This window comes from Vombatus ursinus, unplaced genomic scaffold, assembly GCF_900497805.2.
Source record: "Vombatus ursinus unplaced genomic scaffold, bare-nosed wombat genome assembly UNPS02014830.1, whole genome shotgun sequence".
Classification (NCBI taxonomy): domain Eukaryota; kingdom Metazoa; phylum Chordata; class Mammalia; order Diprotodontia; family Vombatidae; genus Vombatus; species Vombatus ursinus.
In genome coordinates, this window is record NW_020954608.1 from 47,781,034 (window position 1) to 47,803,254 (window position 22,221).

The 22,221-nt window shown below is 36.5% G+C and overlaps 1 pseudogene; it reads right to left on the reverse strand.

Annotated features, from left to right (window-relative positions):
* Nucleotides 1-6,783: 6,783 nt before the first annotated feature.
* LOC114025236 overlaps nucleotides 6,784-22,221 on the reverse strand; it is a 38,137-nt pseudogene continuing 22,699 nt past the window's right edge.

Below are 22,221 nucleotides of genomic sequence, written 5' to 3' on the forward strand. Positions count from 1 at the left end.
TGTGTGTGTGTGTGTGTGTGTGTTGCTTATCTCCCATTTCCTTAGTGTGTCTAATTGTGCTGAGCTTGGTTTAAAATGAGATCAACACATTGAAACCCCAGAAGGCTTAATTAAGGGAGGGACTTAATGCCTACAAAAAAAAAAGGAATTTATGCTTAAAAGAATAAAAACAAAACATACACCAAAAAAAATAGAACAAATTTTACCTTAAATAACCTTGACTAAAAACATCCCCAAATTGTTAGGTCCATTAAATTCTCTCTATTTTTTTTTAAGGAAAAAATAAAACAGAAATGAAAAACAATTTTTCTCTAAAAATCTTAATTGCTTTGATAATAACATTGAGCTGGGCCTTTTAAGGATTGCTGTCTGATTTGCATTTTGGTTGAAGTTTTGTTCTTCACAGTACACAAGCCAGTCATCCAGTGCAGAGAGGAAGCTTGATAGATTTTTCCTTTTAAATTTGCTTTTAAAAACAGTTTTTTGGCTGTGTAGCTTTTTGCTTTACACATTCCATGGGGTATCTCACCTACATATCATAAAGCATATCCCTTTTAATTCCTTTTCTTAGAAGTTTAAAAGCTATGGCACGAATATTAATATTGCACAAACAAAATAGATTATCAGAACTGTAGCATTACTAAGAAGGTATAGAATTTCATTTTTAAATGAAATTGCTATCATGCTTTTTATTCCTTTGTCACTGTCCTATGACCAATGAACTTTTATTTTTAACTCAGTCTTGAACAAAGAATGCTTCCAACAACTTAGATTCCTATTTTTCCCCTAGCTTCTAAGTAGGTTCTATCAAAGTCTCTTAAGAAACATAAAATCTGTGGACAATGAAATTAATCACAAATTACAAACAAAAATCAGCTGGAATCTGAGTACTGCATTAAGCCAAATGTGAATTTCAACTGTCAAGCTCAATGTATATAAAATGCCTATTATTTCAATGAATAAATATACAGCTCATACACATACATAATATTGCCAGTCATAATTGGTACCCAAGTTTACTAATTTGTACGTGTATTAGTGTTCCATAATACCTCAAAACTAATTTCACTGTGGCTACTGTGATTAAGATGAATAGCCAAAGAAACTAGGTAATACAGCATGCTTCTTTTCTATTTTAGGAAGATCAGGTTCATATAAACTCCTGTGCAACGTGGATTTACATGAGGGTGGGAAGGATTGCTCCCTTCAACTTCTTCCCCTGCCTCTCCCACAAACAGAAAAAATCTGTACTTAAACCCCTATGTTCTTGTGTTGAAGAGGACACATCTGATGTATGTTGAAGGTGGAGACTTTGGCCAAGTACAAAAAAAAAAATCCTTCTGGTTATCTGGGCTACCTCTGAATCATTCCATAAACTTTTTGGTATACAATACTTTTGAAAGAGTCGTTAAAGAAGTAATATTGCCAAGGATCTGCAGAGAGGAGATCTAAGAGAGAGAGTCTAAGATGAGAAGAGGAGACAATTATAGCCAGCACAGGTTTCTTTGTTCCAATTGGGCAACATGCAGGATTGTACTTTGCTAAGAGATGGGGAAGGGATTTGAGGTTGATGATACACCTGTTCCCTGGGGGAAATAAATGGATGAATAAATAAATGAAAAAGTATTTATGAAGTACTTATTTTGTGCCAGAATCTTTGTTAAGTAGTAAGAATACAAAAGAGAAAATCTCTGTCCTCAAGGAGCTTTTTGCTTTTCATTTTAAAAGATTTTCCTGATAGGTAGCACTAGGTTTGAAGTCAGGAAGACCTGAGTTCAAATCATATCTCAAACATTTGTTAGCTGTATGACCCAGGGCAAGTCACTTCACCTCTGTTTGCCTCAGTTTCCTCATCCACAAAATAGGGATAATAATAGTATTTACCTCCTAAGGCTGTTATGATGATCAAATGAGATGAAAATTGTAAAGCACTTAGGACAATACCTGGCATGTAAGGGCTATATAAATATTAACTACTACTACTATTTTCACATAATTTTTCATCTGGAATGATTAAAGCAAATATATATATATATATATATGTATATATATATATTTGTGGATCAACATTCTATCTTTTTATTCTACTTGTGGTAATTTTGTTCATGAAAAAGGGATTCAACATGTTCTAATACAAATTATTCATTTATTTATTCATTCATTTATTTATAATTATTATTTTTGATGACTGCTTCTATCTCATATTTGGTTAATAATTCTTCTCCTAACCATATCTGTGAAATATACCTGATCTGGTTCTCTTTTAGGATTTTTTTTTTTAGGATTCTCTGTTTAGGATATGCTCTGAATTTATTTTGAAATTATTATATATAGTTTAAGATGTTGGTCTAAAATTATTTCTGCCAAAATGATTTCCCTTTTTTCCCCTAGTTCTTATCAAGGAGTTCATCCTAAAGTAATTTATAGTTTAAGGTTAATCAAACAATAAGTTATTTAGTATAATATTTACTGATTTTTACTTTTCTAGTCAGTTCTACTGATCTACTTTTCTATTTATGCCCTGTACAAAATAATTTTTATTTTATTACTATATAACATAATTAGAAATCTTGAGGTATACTCCTTTGTTGCTACTATTTAAAACATATTTTCTCTTAATATTCCTGATGTTTTGTTTTCCCAAAACAAATTATTTTGTCTCATTCAATGAAGTATTTCTATAATAGTTAAATTGATTTAATAGTAAATCCATAAATTAATTTAGGTAGTATCATCATTTTTTATTATATCAGCACATAAAATCATAAAGATTGAACATTAATGACATTGAAATCATTCTTTATTTCTTTGAGGAACATTTTATATTTATACCTCTACAATACAGATTTTGAGTTTTGCTGGCAAGATGGACTCCTAGGTATTTTATGCATTATGTTGGTATTCTGAATTGATCTTTCCTTTACATTATTTTTTTCTGAATTTTGTTTTTGCCATATAGAAATGTTATTGATTTAGGTGAGGTGATGGTATTAGTTTACATTCTGATACTTTACTGAGGCTATTAACTATATCAATTGGTCTCTTTGCTGATTCTCTAGGATTATGTAAACCATTCTATCACCAGCACAGAGGGAGATGTTTGTCTTTTTTTTGTCTAACTTTAAGTTTTTAATTTTTTTTCTCTTTTAATATTGCTATTGCTGGTTTTCTAGAGCTATGTTTTACTTTTGGGTTCATTAGGAAAAACTTCCATTATTTCCACATTGCTTATGATGATAGTTACTTAAATCTTACCAATTCTCAAGCATTTACATTGACTTAATGAAGGGTTAGTGTGATAGCACCAGTGGTTTCCTGACACAGCTTCCCTGACTTCCCTGAGACAACATCCTTCTTCTACACAACCCTATAGGCCTCAGCTTCCCTGATTCAGCTTCCTAGTTTAGGAGCATAAAAGTCCCACCTGCACATAGATGAGGCCTCTCAGACTTGGTAGGTGCCTGAGACCACTACAGTTGCTAAATCCTCATGATTAAGTGACCAGATGCCTTTTGATGAGGGAGGACACATCCAGAGAAGCTAAGTTTCATTGTATTCTTGTCACACACTTGTTTTCATGGGGTAAAGTAAATCTCCTTCGTCAAATGTTCAATGACTTGTGAGTAGTACTTCATTTCATCCCAAATGAAACATGAACTATGTAAAGATAGGATGTGGCTTTAGAGCCACATCTACTATAATTATATTTTAGCATATCTGGTAATATGTCATTAAATATAAAACTAGATATTACATATGCATACATAAATATATGGTATTTTAAAAGTCCTCTTATGCCAATATTTGTAGGGTTTTAGAGCAAATTAATATCATATTTTTTCAAAACATTTTATTCTGTACCTATTCATATAATAGGGTAGCTAAGTGGCACAGTGGACAGAGTGCAGGCCTACAATCAGGAAGACTCATTTTCCTGAGCTGAAATCTTGCCTTAGAAACTTACTGATTGTATGACCTCTTGTCAAGTCACTTAACCCTGTTTGCCTCAATTTCTGTCTCTGTAAAATGAGCTGGAGAAGGAAACAGCAAACCACTGTAGTATCTTTGCCAAGAAAATCCCAAATGATATCATGAAGAGTCACACACAACTGAAAACAAATGAACAACAACACTCTTATAATAATATGTTTTGGGATGTTTCATTTTCAAAGATTAGGTTGATTGTTTACCTTTTTATGTTTCTTTTTGGGGTGCAGGGTGTGTTCAGGGAAGACTAGTATCACTAGTGTGAGGGCTGTCTAGCCCTTTTCAGGACTGCTTTCCACCTTTGCTGTCCACCTGATCCACCTAACTCTCACTTGTGGTTCCAAGAAGCAGCACAGAGGCCACACCCTGGTAAACCATTTTGGCAGACAGGCTAAACTTGTTGAGGGTTTAGGGTAGGTTGTGGGTAACTAAGGGATCTCAAACCCCACAGTGAGTTAGGCTGGTAGCTATTCCAAGCATGTGAAGACTTCCCCTGATAATGGGCAGATGAGGACGATTTGTTCTAATGGCCATGAAGGCAACTGAAGCAGATGCTGTGGAGCTCTTGGAACTTGGTTAGTCATGAAAGATGCCAAGGTCATCCGCTGCATCTCAAGATATCACCAGTCATCTTGACTCTTTCCTCTCACTGGACTGTGATGACTTTAAAAGAGAGAATGAGACCAATGACTTCATGCAACTCTGCCTTACTTAAATCCAATTTATGCATGAATCAAAAAATATCACCCATACCATTTTACCATTTTTACCTATCTCAAAATCCTATGGCAACAGGCAAGTGATGAAGCAGCAGGTGTGTATGCCCTGGGAGCTATAGTCACAATCCTGCACACATGTGGTCCAGGTCATGTTCAGAGTCATCTTTTCAATGGAAGCAGAAGTGGTCTTTGGCAGCCCCTTGGGTGTCTGAGCAGCCTTTTAAGGATAAAGCTGCTCACCTCCTGGTGTGAGAAAGGGGCTAGAAAAGGTGCCCTAAAAATTGTTTGCTTACCAAACTCTGACCTGATTACTGTGGCAAGTAGAGATCCCACCCTGAGGTCAAAACATAAAAAATAGTATACTAAAACTTCTGCAAAGATGATTCCACTCACTATCATTACATGGAATTTGTGCATTTAAAGACAACACAAATTCCAGTAGACCTGAAAGATGAACAGCTCTTGTTGCAAGAGAACTCATCAGGTATCATATCCAAATTGCAGCCCTAAGTGAAACAAGGCTGGCAAATGAAGGCCAGCCTACTGAAGGGAGACAGATACATGTTTTTCTGGAGTGCCCGGCAGTGAAGAGGAGAGCTAAAAAGCTGGTGTATGTTTTGCAATCAAAACTAATCTAGTTAACAAGTCTATATGCCTACCAAAAGAAGTGAATGATAGATGAATGACTATGTGATTGCCACTTGCAGGAAAATGCCTTGCAACCATCATCAGTGCCTATGCTCCCACCTTGATGAACCCTGATGAGATCAAAGAAAAATTTTATGAAGACTTGGAGACCTTTATCATCAATTGTCAAAAGAGGACAAACTTATAATTCTGGGTGTCTTTAATGATAGTGTAGGCTCAAACTACCAAACATGGCAGGGAGACCTTGGGAGGAATGGAGTTGGAAACAGCAACAGCAATGTGACAATTGCTTTCTATTAAAGACATGTGCATCGCATAAACTTCTTATCACCAATACTGTCTTCCATTTACTTAAACACAATAAAACTTCATGGATGCACCCTCACAGCCAACATGACACTTACTATATTATTGTAAGGAGAAGAGATAGACAGGATGTGAGAGTAATGAAGGCAATGTATGGCACAGATCATAGTGCACTGCTCATAGACTTATCCTCTCCAAGCCAAATATCTGCATTCCACAAAAGTGGTGGCCCCAAGGCAAAATCACTACCAGAAGAATTAATGTCAACAGAATAGAGTGCTTCTCTGAGTGGCAACAGTTTGTTGTTAACTTGGAGAGAAATTTGAGCTAACACACAGTTGGCAACAGTGAAGCAGAAAAGGAAATCTCAGCTTTCAGAGATTTGATGTACAGCACTGCATTTGCTCATCTAGTACAGAACACTCACAAACAGCAAGACTAGTCTGAGGGATATGATGGGGAAATTCAGAAGTTGCTAAATGAAAAACAAGAACTCCATAGAGTTTACCAGCAGGATAATTCATCCATCTCTAAGAAGGCAACATTTAAGTCTATCAAAAGTAAAGTACAAGCAAAGCTTAGACAGATGAATGATTTTTGGCTCAGTAAGAAAGCTGATGAAATTCAGTTTTATGCTGATAGTAACAATCCACAGTGCTTCTATGAAGTCCTGAAAACTAGTTATGGGCTAAAGACCTATGGTACCTCTCAATACTCAGTGCTTATGGAGCCACAATAATTAGTGATAAGGACTGGATCCTAGAAAGATGGACTGAAAACTTCTCTAGTGTTCTCAACACACTATCATCAATCAATGCTGAAGTCACTGACCCTTTACCTCAGGTTGAAGCCATCCTTCCCTAACTAAAGTTCCAACTGAAGAAGAGATTTTGAATGCCATTAGGCTTTTTCATGTGGCTAAGCACTTGGTGCTGATTCTATTCCAGCTGAGATTTACAAGGTTGGGGGTCCATTGCTGATACAAAAGCTGACTGAAATTTTCTGGATTGTATGGCAAGAGGAGATTATCCCCCCCCAGGAGTTGGATGCCTCCAATGTCCATCTCTATAAAGGTAAAGGAACTAGATTGTCCTGTGACAATCGGGGTGGGGGGTGTCTCTCTTTAGTCGTTGCTAGCAAGATCCTTGTCAGAATCCTCCTTATTAGGTTGATCTTTCACCTGGAAGACGGTCATCTCCCTGAGAGCCAGTGTGGCTTCAGAAAGGGCCGAGGAACAGTCGATATGGTGTTTGTTTTCTGACAACTCTAGGAGAAATGCCAAGAGCAGAACAAAGGTTTGCATACAACATTTGTGGATCTGAGCAAGGCCTTTGATATTGTCAGTAGTGAGGACCTATGGAAAATTATGTCAAAGTTTGGTTGTCCAGAAAAGTTCATTAGTATTGTACATAAATTTCATGATGGCATGCTTACCCAGGTTCTAGATAATGGATGATGCTCATGCGCTTTCCCAGTCATCAATGGAGTGAAACAAAGACTTTGACTTCAAATTCTACCTCAGACACTTACTAGTCATGTATCCCTGGCATGTTACTTAAACTTTGTTTGCCTCAGTTTCCTCATCTGTAAAATGAGGACAAAAATAGTAACTCCCCCCCAGGATTGTTGTGAGGATCAAATGCAATAATAGTAATTGTAAAGTGCTTAGCACAAAGTTAGTGCTACTTAAATGCTAGCTATTATTATTATCGTTACTTAAAAGACAAGGTTCTAGTCCTAGTCCATATCCTTTACTGAATATATGACCCCGAGCAGTCAGTCAATCCATAAGCATTTATTAAACACCTACTACATTTAAGGAACTGTGCACATAACCACCTAATTTCTCTGAGCTTCAATTTCATAAACTACATCCTTCAGAGTTCAGAGAAAACCACTTTGTAAATGTAACAAGATAAATTCTAATAGAAATAAATGTAAAGTACTATACTTTGTTTTGAATGAGGTAGTTAGATGGCACAGTGGATAGAATGCTTTGCCTGGAGTCAGGAAGACCTGAATTTAAATCTAGCCTGAGACACAACAGCTGTGTGACCTTGGGCAAGTCACTTAATCTCTGTTTGCTTCAGTTTCTTCATGGGTAAAATGGAGATGATAATAAAAGCACCTAACTCCCAAAGGTGTCAATGAGAATCAAATGAGATAATATTTATAAGCCCTTAGCACAGTGCCTGGCACATAATAGGCCCTACATAAATATTACAATTATTATTTAAATGTGGGAGCTGGGCTCCATGACTGCTAAAGTCCCTTACAAATTAAAATTAACGATCCTGGGGCAGCTAGGTGGATAGAGCACCAGCCTGGAATCAGGAGGGCCTGAGTTCAAATCCAGCCTCAGACACACAACACTTATTGGCTGTGTGACTCTGGGCAAGTCACTTAACCCCAATTGCCTCACCAAAAACAAACAAAAAAAAATGTAAAATTAATGATCCAAAAAATAGAAAAAGCACATAGGAGCCGAATTGTATAGAACCTGGAAAGGCAGACTTTGTAGTTTATCCTTGAGGCAACACTGAGCCACTAAAGGGTTGATTTTGTTTTTGTCATTTTTTGTGTTTTAATGTTTTTGTTTTTGTTTTTTTTAAGTAGGGAGGGACATGGCATTGGCTAAAAACCAATGGAGATTGATCTAAGAGATGCTATGGAAATTGAATTAACAGGACTTGGCAAGTGTATGGGGTGTGAGAGTGAAGAAAGAGTTAAAGACAATACTGAAATTTAGAACCTAGGTGACTGGAGGATAGTGGTCCCCTCAACAGAACTATTAGAGGAAGTGAATGTTTAAGGAGAAAGATGATAAGCTTGGTTTTAGACATGTTGGGTTTGAAATGACAATGGGATAAACAGGCAAAGATATGCAGTTCAAAGATCATTCTCCTTGGCAGAGAAAACAGAAGAAAAACAAAAGAATTGAACGGTTCTGTTTCCTGTCTCTCAACAGTTATCATTGTTCTAACCACCAAAAGAAGTGTTCCTATTCCCTCTTTGATCTTCTTCTACCCAAAGTAGAAAAATGAATTCAAACAACTTCTTGAGTAGCATACAGAATTAAAGATAGAGATTGTTCTTTGTGTTGTACCAATTTGAACAAAATTGTTGGAATTAAAATAGTTATTTGTTTCTTAGACCAGCTTTGTCAGTTTGCAAATGAATATTTAAAGAGCATTTAAGTCCCTACCAGACAGAGTAATGTAGTAGAAAAAGCAATCAAGTATTAGGAAGAAGACATAGTTTCTGGTCCTATTTTCATCATTTGCTAGATTTGTGACCATGAGCAGTTGGTCAATAAGCATTTATTAACCACCTACTATTTCAAGGCACTATGCATGTAATCACTTCATTTGTGTTGTTGGGTTTGTCCTTCGTTCTCAAAAAGGACCATAACATCAGGGAGATGATAACATGACTTGCAATTGACTCTAATTTGAGTGAGGGAGGGCTGTGCAAGGTCATCAGCCTCACTTTCTCTTCCAGAGCTTTCTGGGTCCAGTGGCCAGATATTCATCAGGATGACTAGAGATGGCCCAAGATGCAATGGGAGGCCCTGGTCCTTCTAAGCTAAGGTCTTTTCAGGTTCTTGCTTTGAGTGAAGTAACATTCATTCAATGAATAGGTCTCTGGAGTGAAACAAGGCTGTGTGCTCATTCCCATGCTTTTTAGCATGATGTTTTCAGCCATGTTGTCAAATGCCTTCAATGAGGACAAACACAGCCTCAAGGTCAGCCACCACTCTGATGGTAACTTCTTTAACTTAAAAAGGCTACAAGGCAAGACCGAAGTGGAGGGAGTGTTTGGTACATGATTTTCTATTTGCAGATAATTTTGCACTCAGTGCAGTCACTGAAGCTGAGATGCAACAAAGCATGGATCAATTCTCTGCTGCTTGTGTCAATTTTGGCCTAATAATTAGCACCAAGAAAACACAGGTGCTCCATCAGCCACCACTAGACCATCCACACTTAAAACCATTGATTATAGCAAATGGAGTAGTTCTGAATGCTGTGGATAAGTTCATTTACCTTGGTAGTATACTTTCCAGGGATGTACACACTGATAATGAGATTGACACACACATTGCCAGAGCTAGCTCAGTGTTTGGAAGGCTCCAAAGGAAAATGTGAGAGAGAAGAGGTATTAGACTGACTACCAAACTGAAGGTCTACAGAGCTGTTGTGCTGACCTCATCATTGTATGCCTGTGAAACCTGGACAGTATACCAGCACCATGCCAGGAAACTGAATCATTTCCATTTGAATTGTCTTAGGAAGATTCTGAAGATCACTTGGCAGGATAAGATTCCAGACACTGAGGTACTTTCTGGAACTAAACTTCCAAGCATTCAAATGCTACTGCAGAGAGTGCAACTCCAATAGGCTGGCCACACTGTTCAAACGCAAAATATGTGGAGAACTCAGACAGGGCAAGTGCTCACATGCTGGTCAAAAAAAGTGATACAAGGTCACTCTCATGGTCTCTCTTAAGAACTGTGGAATTGATAATGTGACATGGGAGACACTGGCAAAGGACTAACCAGTATGATGTGCCCTCATCAGAGAAGGTACCATGCTCTATGAGCAAAGCAGAATTGCAGTAGCTCAAAAGAAACACGAGATGTGCAAGTTCAGAGAATCCACCCCAAACGCTCACATGGACTATTAGTGCCTAACCTGTGATAGAGCATTTTGAGCTCATATTGGTCTGATCAGTCACAGTCTGACACACTGTAACTTGACTCTAACACAGTAATATCATTTTGGTCCTCTTCCAGAACAAAGGACAAAAACCAACCAACCAGCCAAACAATATGTTTCTCTTTATTCCTGTGTTTCCATTTCAAAATGTCCATGCTCATCTGAAATTTTCATCAGGAATGCTTGAAAGTCCCCTATTTCATCATCTTTCCCCTATATAATTATACTCTATTTTGCTCGGTAAATTATTCTTGGTTGTAAGACTAAATCTTTTGCCTTTTGCTTTCTGTAATATAGTACTACAAGCTCTCTGTTTCTCTAGAGTGGCTGCTGGTAAATTTTGGGCAATCCTAACTAAGGCTTCTTGCAATATTTTTGCTCTGACTTGGAAACTCTAGATTTGCACTATAATCTTCCTGGGAATTTTCATTTTGTGATTTTTTTAATGATGTAACTGGTGAGTTCTTTCCCTTTCCATTTTGCCTTCTGCTTCCAAGAAATCTGGGCAGTTTTCTTTTATAATTTCTTGAAAGATGATATCTAGACTTTTTTTTTTAATCTTGTAGTCCAGTGATTCTTAGATTACCTCTCCTCAATCTATTTTCCAGATCACTTGTTTTTGTCAAGAGATATCTTACATTTTTTTCTATTTTTTCAATTTTTGACTTTGTTTTAATATTTCTTGTTTTCTTATGGAGTCATACATTTTTATTTATTTAATTCTAATTTTCAGAATCTGTTGTCTAAGTAAGGTTTTATACCTCTTGTACTAAATTAAGTCTCTTTCCAATTTTTTCTTCCATCACTGTCATTAATTTCCCTATTTTTCCTCTAGCACTTTAATTTGTCTTTTAAAACAATTTTTAGCTTTTAAGAAAAAAAAACTGTGATTTCTCTTCAAAGAATTCTATTCGAATTCATGTCCTAGCTGTGTTTTTTATTGAGGTTTATAAATGTTTTATAGTCATTTCTCTTCTTCTGGGTTTGTGCCTTGAGCATCCCTGTCACCATCATAGCTCTTTGTAAAACTGCACAATATTTGTAAATCACTTCATAAATGTTAAAGCACTATAGAAATACTAGTTATTCTTGTTGTTGTTCTTGTTGTTATTATTATTATGAATGACAGGAATCTTTCTTTCTTTATTTGCTCATTCTTTCAGACTGACTTCTTCCTGACTTTGGACTTTATGTTAGGGCCAAGCTTTGTGCACTTCTAGGGGGAAATATCCTGAACTTTCAAATCCTTTTCCTGCTTTCTTGTAGTATTCAGAGTGTTGTGTTACTTGAGGATAATAGGAGTAAGTCAAACTGGCCTCCTGTTTTAATGCTCCCAAAATTGTATGATCTGAGGCGAAGTCTGGTCACTACCTTCTTGGTCTGAGCTTTACACATTTCTGACCTGGTTTAGATCTGCACAACCCTGCTGTTGACTTGTCCCTGGTTGGAAGTTCCAGTAAAGTGTTTCTGGAACCTTCCACTATCAGTTGGTTTTTAGGTCTGCTGATTTTGAGTGACAAAACAGCAGTTTCCCCTTTGGTCTGAGATTCCTGCCCTAGTTATTCTGCTGAAAGTTTCAGACTGGGTTGAAGGCTGCTCAGCTCCTGAGCTCAGAGCCACACAGCTGCTTACTTGTTAATCTCTCAGTATATAGCCTATGACCTATAACCCCTCCTTAGCTTGGGAAGCCATTCTCAGGCTAGCACAAGTCCCCTTCTCAGTTCACCTTTGATCTGAGACCCCAGTCCTATGTATGACAGGAGCCTCCTGTTTCCTCTTCAGATCTGTATCTTGCATTCAGTCCAAATCCCATTATATTGATCTTGCTTCAATGGAGAGCCTCAGTCCTCTTTCAGTTCATGAGTGCTAAAATGTTGTGTGGTACAGCTCTGACCAGATCCTTTATTCAGTGGCAACAGATCTCTCAGTCTGTCTACCCATGCTGACCTGGGATGGAAGGATGACTCATTATGTTTTGTTTTCCCTTGGATTTCTCAATCAAGATGCAATCTGGTATATTTTCTAGAACTTTGTGAAGGAGTTGTATTGGAAGAGTTCTGCTGTTTTTGTACTATTTGGTGTTCTTTTGTATCTATTTTTCTTCTAATTTTCAAAATTCCACCTTTTGTAGTCATTTGCTGTTTTGCTGTTGTTGCTGCTGCTGCTTTTCTATTTTTTTAATTTCATACTCAGTTCATTAATATTTTCCTTTTTTTTCCCTTAAGGTACGTTCTTAGGAATATAATTTTTCCTCTGAAGCCTATTTTGCTATATCCTAGAAATTTTGGAATGTTGTCTCATCATTATCACTGTCTTTCACATAATTATTAGTTACTTCTCTGATTTTCTTTTTTAATTGGACCTACTTATTATTCAAGATGTCACAATTTTCATTTTGGTTTGTATCTTTTTCTTGTGCTTCTCATATTAATTATTATTTTTGTTTGTGTTTCGGTTTGCCAGTGATATATTTAGTATTTGTTCTTTTCCACATTTATTCATAATTTCTTTATACCTTAGAGCATACGGCATTTTTATAACAGGACCTTGTGGTACTAAGAAATATAGCTCTGTGTATGTGTGTGTGTATGTGTGTGTGTGTGTGTGTGTGTGTTAGATTTGTCCAGCTCTGAGAGGAACATTAAGGTTTACTACTACTACTATTGTGTGTATATATGTGTATGTATATATACATACATAGTTTTATATATGTATATATTTATGTATACATATATATACACATACACATGCACACACACAAACAATTCTGGTAAATGTTCCTTTATGAATTTAGAGGATATGCCATTTGATGTGTACATATTTAATACTTAACAAATTTCGTGCATACACACTTCATACATATTCACCTTTAGATATGTTGCAACAAAAATTCTGAGATACAAAGTTGCCAGGTATTAAAAATCAATTTATTAATTAGACTGGCTAAAAATCAATAAATTGATGGTGGCCTCTCTTAGTAACTAAAGACAAAAAGGCATGGTCTTGAGTTATCTTAAATCTCCGTTTTCTTTCTGACAGGGTCCTCTCCTAACAAATAAATGGTAATTTTGATTGGGGGATATTTAATGAAGAGGTAGGCTGCAAGTCCTTAATCCCTGTCTAGAGGAGGAAGTCAGCTATGAAATAAGGCTTCATCATGAAATTTAGTAAACTCCAGCAAACTAGGCAAGCAAAACCTTTCTAGATCAGGCTTTCTCTGCCTTTTTTTCTCCTTCATGAGCCAGGCTATCCTAAACTCTAATGAAGGGACCAAGGACACAGGAATCTCTCTGAGTAGCTTAGACCAGCTCTGTTCCGCCTCTGTTTGCAGAGTAAACTAAAGCCGGGGTCCCATTGGGTGGGGTCCAGCCCAAACTAGTTAAGGAGTAGATGCCTCGGGGTTAGGAGTGATCACATTACTTCATCTTGCCCTTCAGAGACTGAATGACCTTTCCAGGAGTGGGGTCTTGACAACAATAGAAGGAAAAAAGATGGATCACAAATTAATAATTGGTTATTAATATAATAGTATAATATTAATTTCCCCTAGATAGACAGATTCATTGTGAGTCCTTTGAACATGACATAGTTTTCTTCATATCACTTCTAATGTTGTGAATTTTATTTCTGCTTTATTTTTTTAAAATTTTTTTTTCTGCTTTATCTGATAGCATGATTACAAGCCATACTTTTGTTTTATCCACCTGATGCAAAGTAAATTGTGTGCAGTCTTTTATTTAAAAAAATAATGTATCTTTTCTTTTTGGAAATAATCTCCCATCCTATATATTTGGTTTTATTTTACTTGCCAATTCTGCTTCTTTTCTTTTACTTCATTGTATAATCTATTTTGTTTTATTTTATTTTATGGTTGCTAAGCTTGTGTTTTCTTCTATTTCTGTCTTCAGATTTTTTTTTTAACCTTGTTCTCACTATGTGGTAAATCAAATAACTGCTGATTACAGGAAGATTAAATAAGTTTTGTTAATTGACAAAAGTTGGATTTCATTAGCTTTACCTTGGAAAGGAAAAATAATTTGCTAATCACTTGGAGGCTCTGATTTGAGCTACTACAAGTAGAGAAGAAGCAAGAGGAGAGGATGCTAATAAAAGTAACTACCTGACTAGAAAGTTTCTGCTGCTATATTGGGGAGGTTGCTTATTTGAAGAGAATATTGGTTTTCGGATTGACTGAAGAAAAAACTGGGAACCTTTTTTCTTAATTTTTTCTTAATTTATTTTGATTTATCAATAATCACTTCCATATGCTTTTGAGTTTAAAATTTTTCTCCTCCCCACCACCCTCCCCAAGACAGCACACAATCTGATATAGGCTATACATTTACATTCCTATTAAACATATTTTCACATTAGTGATGTTGTAAGTAAAAAAAAAAAAACAATAGGAGGAACCATCAGAAAGAGGAAACAAAACTCAACAGAAGAGAAAAAAAAATAGCAATTCAACTTCCATAGTTCTTTGCTGGGAACCTTTTGATTGGAAGAGAGCTGCAATTTTAATTTTTACCACTCAGCACCACCTATAGTTTGAGAAGGGTAAAGACTTTCAGGGATGCTTCCAGATATCTGTTGTCACCATTAGTTTGTGAAGTTAAAGTATAAAGGGGCAGAAAGCAGGCTTTAGAACTCTTCATATGCATCAATTGAGAGCTGAGTGGACAATGTCAAATTCAATTGAGTGAGGAACTAGCTAGGTTGATTGTCTTGCCTAGAGAGACAATCTCAGTAATGCGTTCTCTGTTTAAGGGAACTTAACACTTCTACAATGCCCTTTAAGAGTTGGTATTGTTGTTCCATCAGTTTCAGAGCAGAAGAGAAGAGGATATATACAACAGAAAAGATGAGGGCCAGAAATGGTTGTTAGCACTGAAATGGTGTTGTGTGAGACAGATTCCTCCTGAAGGGACTAAGAGCATCAAAGCCTTCACTTCATAGTTGTGAGTTTGCCTAGGAACATGAGTTTTCCTCACTTTCATGATATTTCTTTAGGTGTGTGAGAACTCTTCACCACAGACACTGGGTATATTGGTGAAATAATTTGACACAGTTGGTATGTGGATTGTAATATTTTATTATTACTGAATTTATTTTATATTAAATAATTATTATGTTATAATACTCTTGCTCTTATATTATTTTTGAATAAATGTTAAGGTTTAGTGGCATCATGATGATTAATTTTGTATGAATGGGAAAAGCTCATTAACTGTGGTTGTAATTATTAAGAGTGTATCCTCCATTATAAAGTTAATCCTAGCACTCTGTGAGAGTTTGACTAACACTCACATGGTGATACATTTCTAGGAATCCCAGACATGCTGGTGTAAGGGAAGAATTCATTTTTTCTTTTAATGCTATTGATTTGGCTTCTCTTCTATCAATTTTTTATTTAAGTTTTTTTTAATGTACCAAATCAATTACTCTTTAAATTAAATTTAAATTACTTATTTAAAAATATTACAGTGCTCAAAAAATATTACATTTGAAATCCAGAAACTAACATGGCTAATATAGAAAATCTCATCAATAGCAGATCAGCTCTTTCTGGATGAATTTTTTGACCATGGCAACTCATGAAACAAAGGAAAACCATAAAGCAAAGGAAAATACAAAAGAGCAACAGTACTGTGTAATACTCTTGAGTCTCCAGAGAGATAGAGGCATAGTGACAAAAACTGATACAGAGGGTGCTAAGAATTACATCATGAATGGATATTCCTTTACTTATTGGTACTCTAAAGGTGAGATCCTCATGAAGGAACCAGTTAATGGACATGCTGATGGAGGAACTGAATCTTAATATCGATATCCACACTGTAAATGAAAACAGAAAATGAAAGTTGCAGCTGAATGGAAGGATGCTTCACATGTTCTCTTTTGAGGATTAAATGAAGTTGGCAGAATTGCTCTATGAAGTATAAAAGGGCAAGGGGAAAAAGAAAAACATTTCACAGGATATATAGTCATCTTGTATTGTGTTGCTTAGGATAAGCTTTTATAAGAAGACCTCCACGAAAATAATTGCAACTTATTCACCAATATCTGTGGCAAAGTGTAAAGTGGTACAGAAATTTTAAAAACTCTTTAAGAACATCCAAAATAAAATAACATACACTTTAATACTTCATAAAGCATAGGGGAAGTAGTACAGAAAAAGAAAAAAAGTTTGGAAAATATTGTTCAAGAATAAGCAACAAGAAAAGCCAAAGGCTTCTAGACTACACATAAATCTCAAACTTTTTGTCATAACTATTTTCTTCAAGCAATGATTTGGGTGATACTCCTTATGGTAAGTAACAAATAGCATCACAAAAATTTGAAATTGATTACATCTTATCATAAAGGAATTAAATTATTATTGATGTAGGTGTTATTTCAAAACCTTTGTCTACATACTGTCACATCATTGCTTTGTTAGCATAAATATTCAAATAATTATTAAACAACAAAAATAATAAAAATGACAGTATGTGGTATTCAACTGAGGAAGTTCTAACTTCTTCCTATTTGAAGGGATGTTGACACTTTAAAAATGAAGATGTCATAAAAGAACAAATAGTGACACAGACTATTATGTTTTAAGCAAGTTTAACTGATGTAAACTAATTGCCACAACAGGGAGACAAAAAGAGATGAGAAACTTCCTTTGGCTTCAAATACTTAATCTTTGTGCTCACTAGAGAAACACCCAAGCAAAAAGGCAACATGGATTTATAATATAAACTCCGGTGTAAAATCTTACCGAAGAGGATTGTGAAAGATGGTGATAAATATCCCCCCAGAAATTATCAGGAAACAATGGAAAGATAAAACAAGGTTTGAAGAAGGCTTTGCCCAAGAGCACTAAGCAAAATCTTCCTGAATGTATTTAAGGACTAAACTGGAAGGACTAAAACAAACAAACAAAAAGGAAGATGTTGATCCCAGCTAAAGATACATACACATATGTATATATGTATAAAGATAAACATGTAGATTATAATTATACATTGCACCTAGATAACTGACTAGAGGTTCAGAATCATATATACACTCTCAGATATGACCAGTGTCTTGATTTGTTTATCTTAACTACACATATATTATGTACTAACCATTCTATACATGAGAAGTTTGATTGTTGATAGGAAAAGAAAATGAAAGTTGGGGGCAGAAAATAAACTTTTGTATAAAAATTAAGATTAAATCTTGTGAATGATATAAATGTGAATTATATGTAAACAGCTTGATTGATTAAAGACAATATAAAAATGCATGAAAAAAATAATGTATTAAATCAATATGTAAAGAAAAAACAATTTACAGATAAAATGTGAGGATAGACATAGGACTGAGAGAGAACTTAGAGTATCTGTTTGATGACAGGGAAATAATTAAGACTGTAGGACATTGTGGTCTTTGCAGGTTTCACTACATGAAAGTTTTTAGACTTTATATGGCATTTGAGAGGTTAAAATTCAAAGTGAAAATCAGTGCACTTTTGAGGCTGTGAAAGGATTAAATGAGGACTTCAGTTTCATGACTAACAGAAAGGTAAGGTTCTGATAATAACTCATTCAGAATGTTGAAAAAAAGAACAGAAGAATAACAAACAGCTGGAAGGAGCTGAAATGACAACAAGAGGAAATTAAGAATATAGCAGGAATGTTCATTAACAAGTTCCACTGTTGTGCTGAGAAATGTTGATTGGGTGAAGAAAGACTGTGTGGAGGTCATTGGAAGAAACAATTCTACTTATTGGTTTCTGATTTCATCAACAGCTTAAGATGAAATCTGTCAAAAGTCTTTGCTTTGTACCCCTATCTCTGTTTTGAAAGGGAGAGCCAAACTCTAGACTTGTTTTGCTTTTAGAAAAACCTGATTTGACAATGCAGCATTCTGTTGAGTGAAAAGCTGGCTATACTTGTTTGTATTACCTAGAGAGAAAACTTAAAAAGATTTGCAGTTCTTTGGTTTAAAAAAAAAAACAAAAAACTTGTTACCATTATAATAGCATAAAGATTTCTGAGAACCATTTTCAAGCGATTGTGAGTTAAATGAGTTTGTCACTGCTTCGTCCATTTGAGAGTAGTAGAAAAGAAGCATATCTGCTGCGGTGAAGACAGAAGGGGAAAAGTCAGCAGAGAAGGGAAGTACAGGTTGTTCCTAAAGAGACCAAAGAAATCAAGGTTTTCAGGCCAGAATTATGAGTTGCCTGAAGCATATTTTTATATTCATGTTTAAAAAGATGTTCCTCCCAGGTTAAGCTCATCACTTCTAAACTGCTAACTCAAGCACTGATTGACACTACCCCCCTCATTCTCTTTCCCTTCTGATTGGAGCATTTGAGGGTAGAGTACCAAATTCCTCCCAATGCCTTCCTTTATAGAGGGCAGAAACTGGACTCAGCTCATTCCATCTGCTTCCCTACATGGTTTCAACTCCATGGAACAAGATGCCCCTTCCAGGATATGCTCATCACTTCTAAACTCACCACCTTGCTACTAACTCAAGTCTGTATTCACATGACTTCCCTCAGCTTCCTCTCTCACTCTGAATGGAGGACTGGAGGGCAGAGTACCTCTAGTACCTCTCTGGAGGGCAAAAACTGGACTCAGTTCACTCTACCTTGCCTCTGCTCCTCTGCCTGGTTTCAGCTCCATGGAATGATGTGCCTGCATTGTGTACTCCCCACCCCACCCCTCCTGCCTTCTTTTCTGTGTTGCCTCCTCTCTTAGATTGTAAGCTCCTTTGAAAGCTGTGAATGTCTTTCATTTTATTAACTGCATCTCCTTTGCTTAGCATAGTCTCCTTGATGTCATGGTCCTCTTCAAGAATGAAGGACAAACCACAACCTGTGAGTAGTAGGAGCTGCCTGAATGGGAACCCAGCTGGGCAGTTCCAGTTGGGCAACACAGCTCATTCTCTCCTCTTCCCCTGCTTCTTCCTTCCTCTCCTCTCCTCTACCCCAACAAAGGAAGGTAAATTTTAAAGGCCAAAAGCTACCTAGTTAACTTGGGGTTTACTGGCTAGATTCTCAAAGACCAAGCCTTAAACCCAATTAACTCTGGATTTCATGGATTGGATAACAATAAGTCCTTGCCCAAGCATCACTTAATGGTTATGTTTTGGGTCATCTAGGCTCAGAGTGAGTGTAAATAGTAACTGTTTCTCTTTGGGCCAGCAACCCTGAGGGTCTTCCCCTCCCAGTTTATTTACTTTTTTTTTTTAATTAAAGGGGCCACCCTTTGACTTACTTCTTAAAGAGGCCTATTCATTGAATGGGTGTTGCCTCACTGAAAGTGAGAACCTGAAAAGACCTTAGCTTAAAAGGGCCAAGGTCTCCCACTGCATCCTGGGCCATCTCCAGTTGTCCTGATTGATGTCTGGCCATTGGACCCAGATGGCTCTGGAGAAGAAAGTGAGGCTGGTGACTTTGCACAGCCCTACCTCACTCAAATCAAAGTCAATTGCAAGTCATGTCATCATCTCATTGATGTCATGGTCCTCTTTGAGAATGAAGGACAAACCATACAACCACACGTAGCCTGGCACAGAGACACTTAATTATTGTAACATATTGAGTTATTTTGTTTGTATGTTCCCCATCTCTCCAACCCCACATCATGTGTCATTCTTCTAGGTTTCTGTGTGTAACTATTCTCTCCCTATATATTCTATGTGCAGTGATGGGAGAGTGTGACTCAGGTTTACATATGGATTATATTATAATCATTGTTCCTGAATTTGCTAATTTAGAACTTCATGTATTGATTATTCTTGCTTTTGATTTATTGTGAAGTAAAAGTTTTATGTTTAAGAGTCAATGGTGTAATCATTGTGATTGATTGATTTGTAGTTAGGAGCCATGGTTATTTGAAGAGAAAACAATGTTTAGAATACCCATTTAGGAGCCTGGGACAGTCTATTAACAAAGAAAGAAAGTTTGTTACCAAATAGTGAGGACCCATTTGAGATGAGATAATATTTAATGCTGCAGGTTAATTGTACAACTATGGAAAAAGCAGCTACTGGGGATATCACAGCACTAATATCTTAAACCTTGACTTTGAAATAGTCTAAATAGTTTGGCTATGTTTTCCTCAAAACATTCAAATGACTTCACTGGTGCAGGAAACCAGATACTGGGCTGTTGACATCACTCCCTAGTCACATGAGCACAAAAGAGTGGTGAGGAAGAGGAGCTATAGGTGTGCTCTGATGATTGGCTGAGAGACTGCAGTGGGCAACTCAGGCATGGGAATTTTGCTTATCGACTCAGGACATCCTCAATGTGTATCCATTTTGAATATCCTTCTCCTGATGGCTAAGTAAATGTCCTTCTGTTAACCAAAAGATGTCTCATTTCATTCCAACACTGAATATTTAAAACAACATTGAACTAAGGAACTGATCTGAGTCAGGCAAAAGGGTAACCCAGGGTTGAAGATTGATAGAATATGACAAGGCAAAGGTTAAAATAGTCAAAGGTGAAGGAAAATATATAGTAAAATTAGTCAACTAAAAACTCATGATTGAAAAGAAAACAGAGATGCCAGAGCCAAAGTGAAGGACTAGGAGAATTTAGGATTACAAAGGTACTGGGGATTAAAGTGAGAATGAAGAATGGGTTTCTAAGAAGTGAAGAAGAAAAGAGGATTTAATTTGTGTTCAAAATCAAAGTAGCCCAGTTATGAGTAATGGTGAGATCTGAGGCCTCCCTCTCCTGGAGGGAATAAAATTTTGCATGAAACAACCATAGCAATTTAGGTGGATGAACTGAAGATCCAGGAGTTTGAAGGGGATATCAATATTCATATTAGAGTCTCCAAGTATGCAAATAGATTGTGAGTCAGGTCCAAACTCCCTGAGAAAAGAGGGAGAGTAACTGTAGGCCAATAGATAGATCCTAAGTACTTCCATTAGATGATAGAGATGGATAGACTGAATCTCAAAGAGATGGTGATTAGTAATGGAGGAAAGAGGGTGGGGAACAGAACATGTTAACTTTTTTTTTTCCCTAGGCCCAGCATATGAGTGAAGAAGGAACCAATAATGGAGAGGATGGCCAAGTGCACTGTGTTTTCTCGAGAGTCAGGTTTCTGTAGGAGAAAGATGAAAAGATTGGGAAAAGAAGAGAATAAGGTATATTGAAGTTTGTAAAGAATCCACTGGTGACCCAAAGGCCACAAAGGAAAGGGAGGAAAAACAATAGTAGGGACAGCAGAATAGTAGGATTGAACTGGATGAGCATTGTAAGAAAGTTGTTAGAGGCTTTTCACTCCATGCAATGGTGACTAAATTACTGGGATTGGGAAATAAGTATGTTTAAATTGTTTAACTATAATAACCAGTTCTTTGGAGTCTCTCCACTGTCCTGTGGAGGACAGTGTTGCTGCAGTTCTCACCCTCAAAACACTGGGAAGCTGGTGGGTGGAAAGTGAGAGTAAGTATCACAGATTTCAGGAAAGAAGTCTGGGTTGCCAGACTCTGAACTAAACTCACACGTGACACCAGCCCAATTAAGTGCATTCTGAGATAGTTGAGGATGAAGAGTGACCTGAATGTACCTTTCAGGTGAAATACGCCCTTTGCTCTTGTCAGTCCCAGTTTCTGAAGTCCCGGTCCTTTTCCTAATTAGTGTAACTAACCATTCCTCATTCTCTCATTTCCTGGTCATATGTGTCCTTGATGATGTACTCTGCATCATTTATAATGACTGATTCATTAGCAACCCATATGCTAGGTGAAATTTATTGGTATATTGACATTTATTTTTTATTTAAAAAAAACATTCATAATAGCTAAAACAACTGCTTATTGTTCATAACTACTCCATGTGC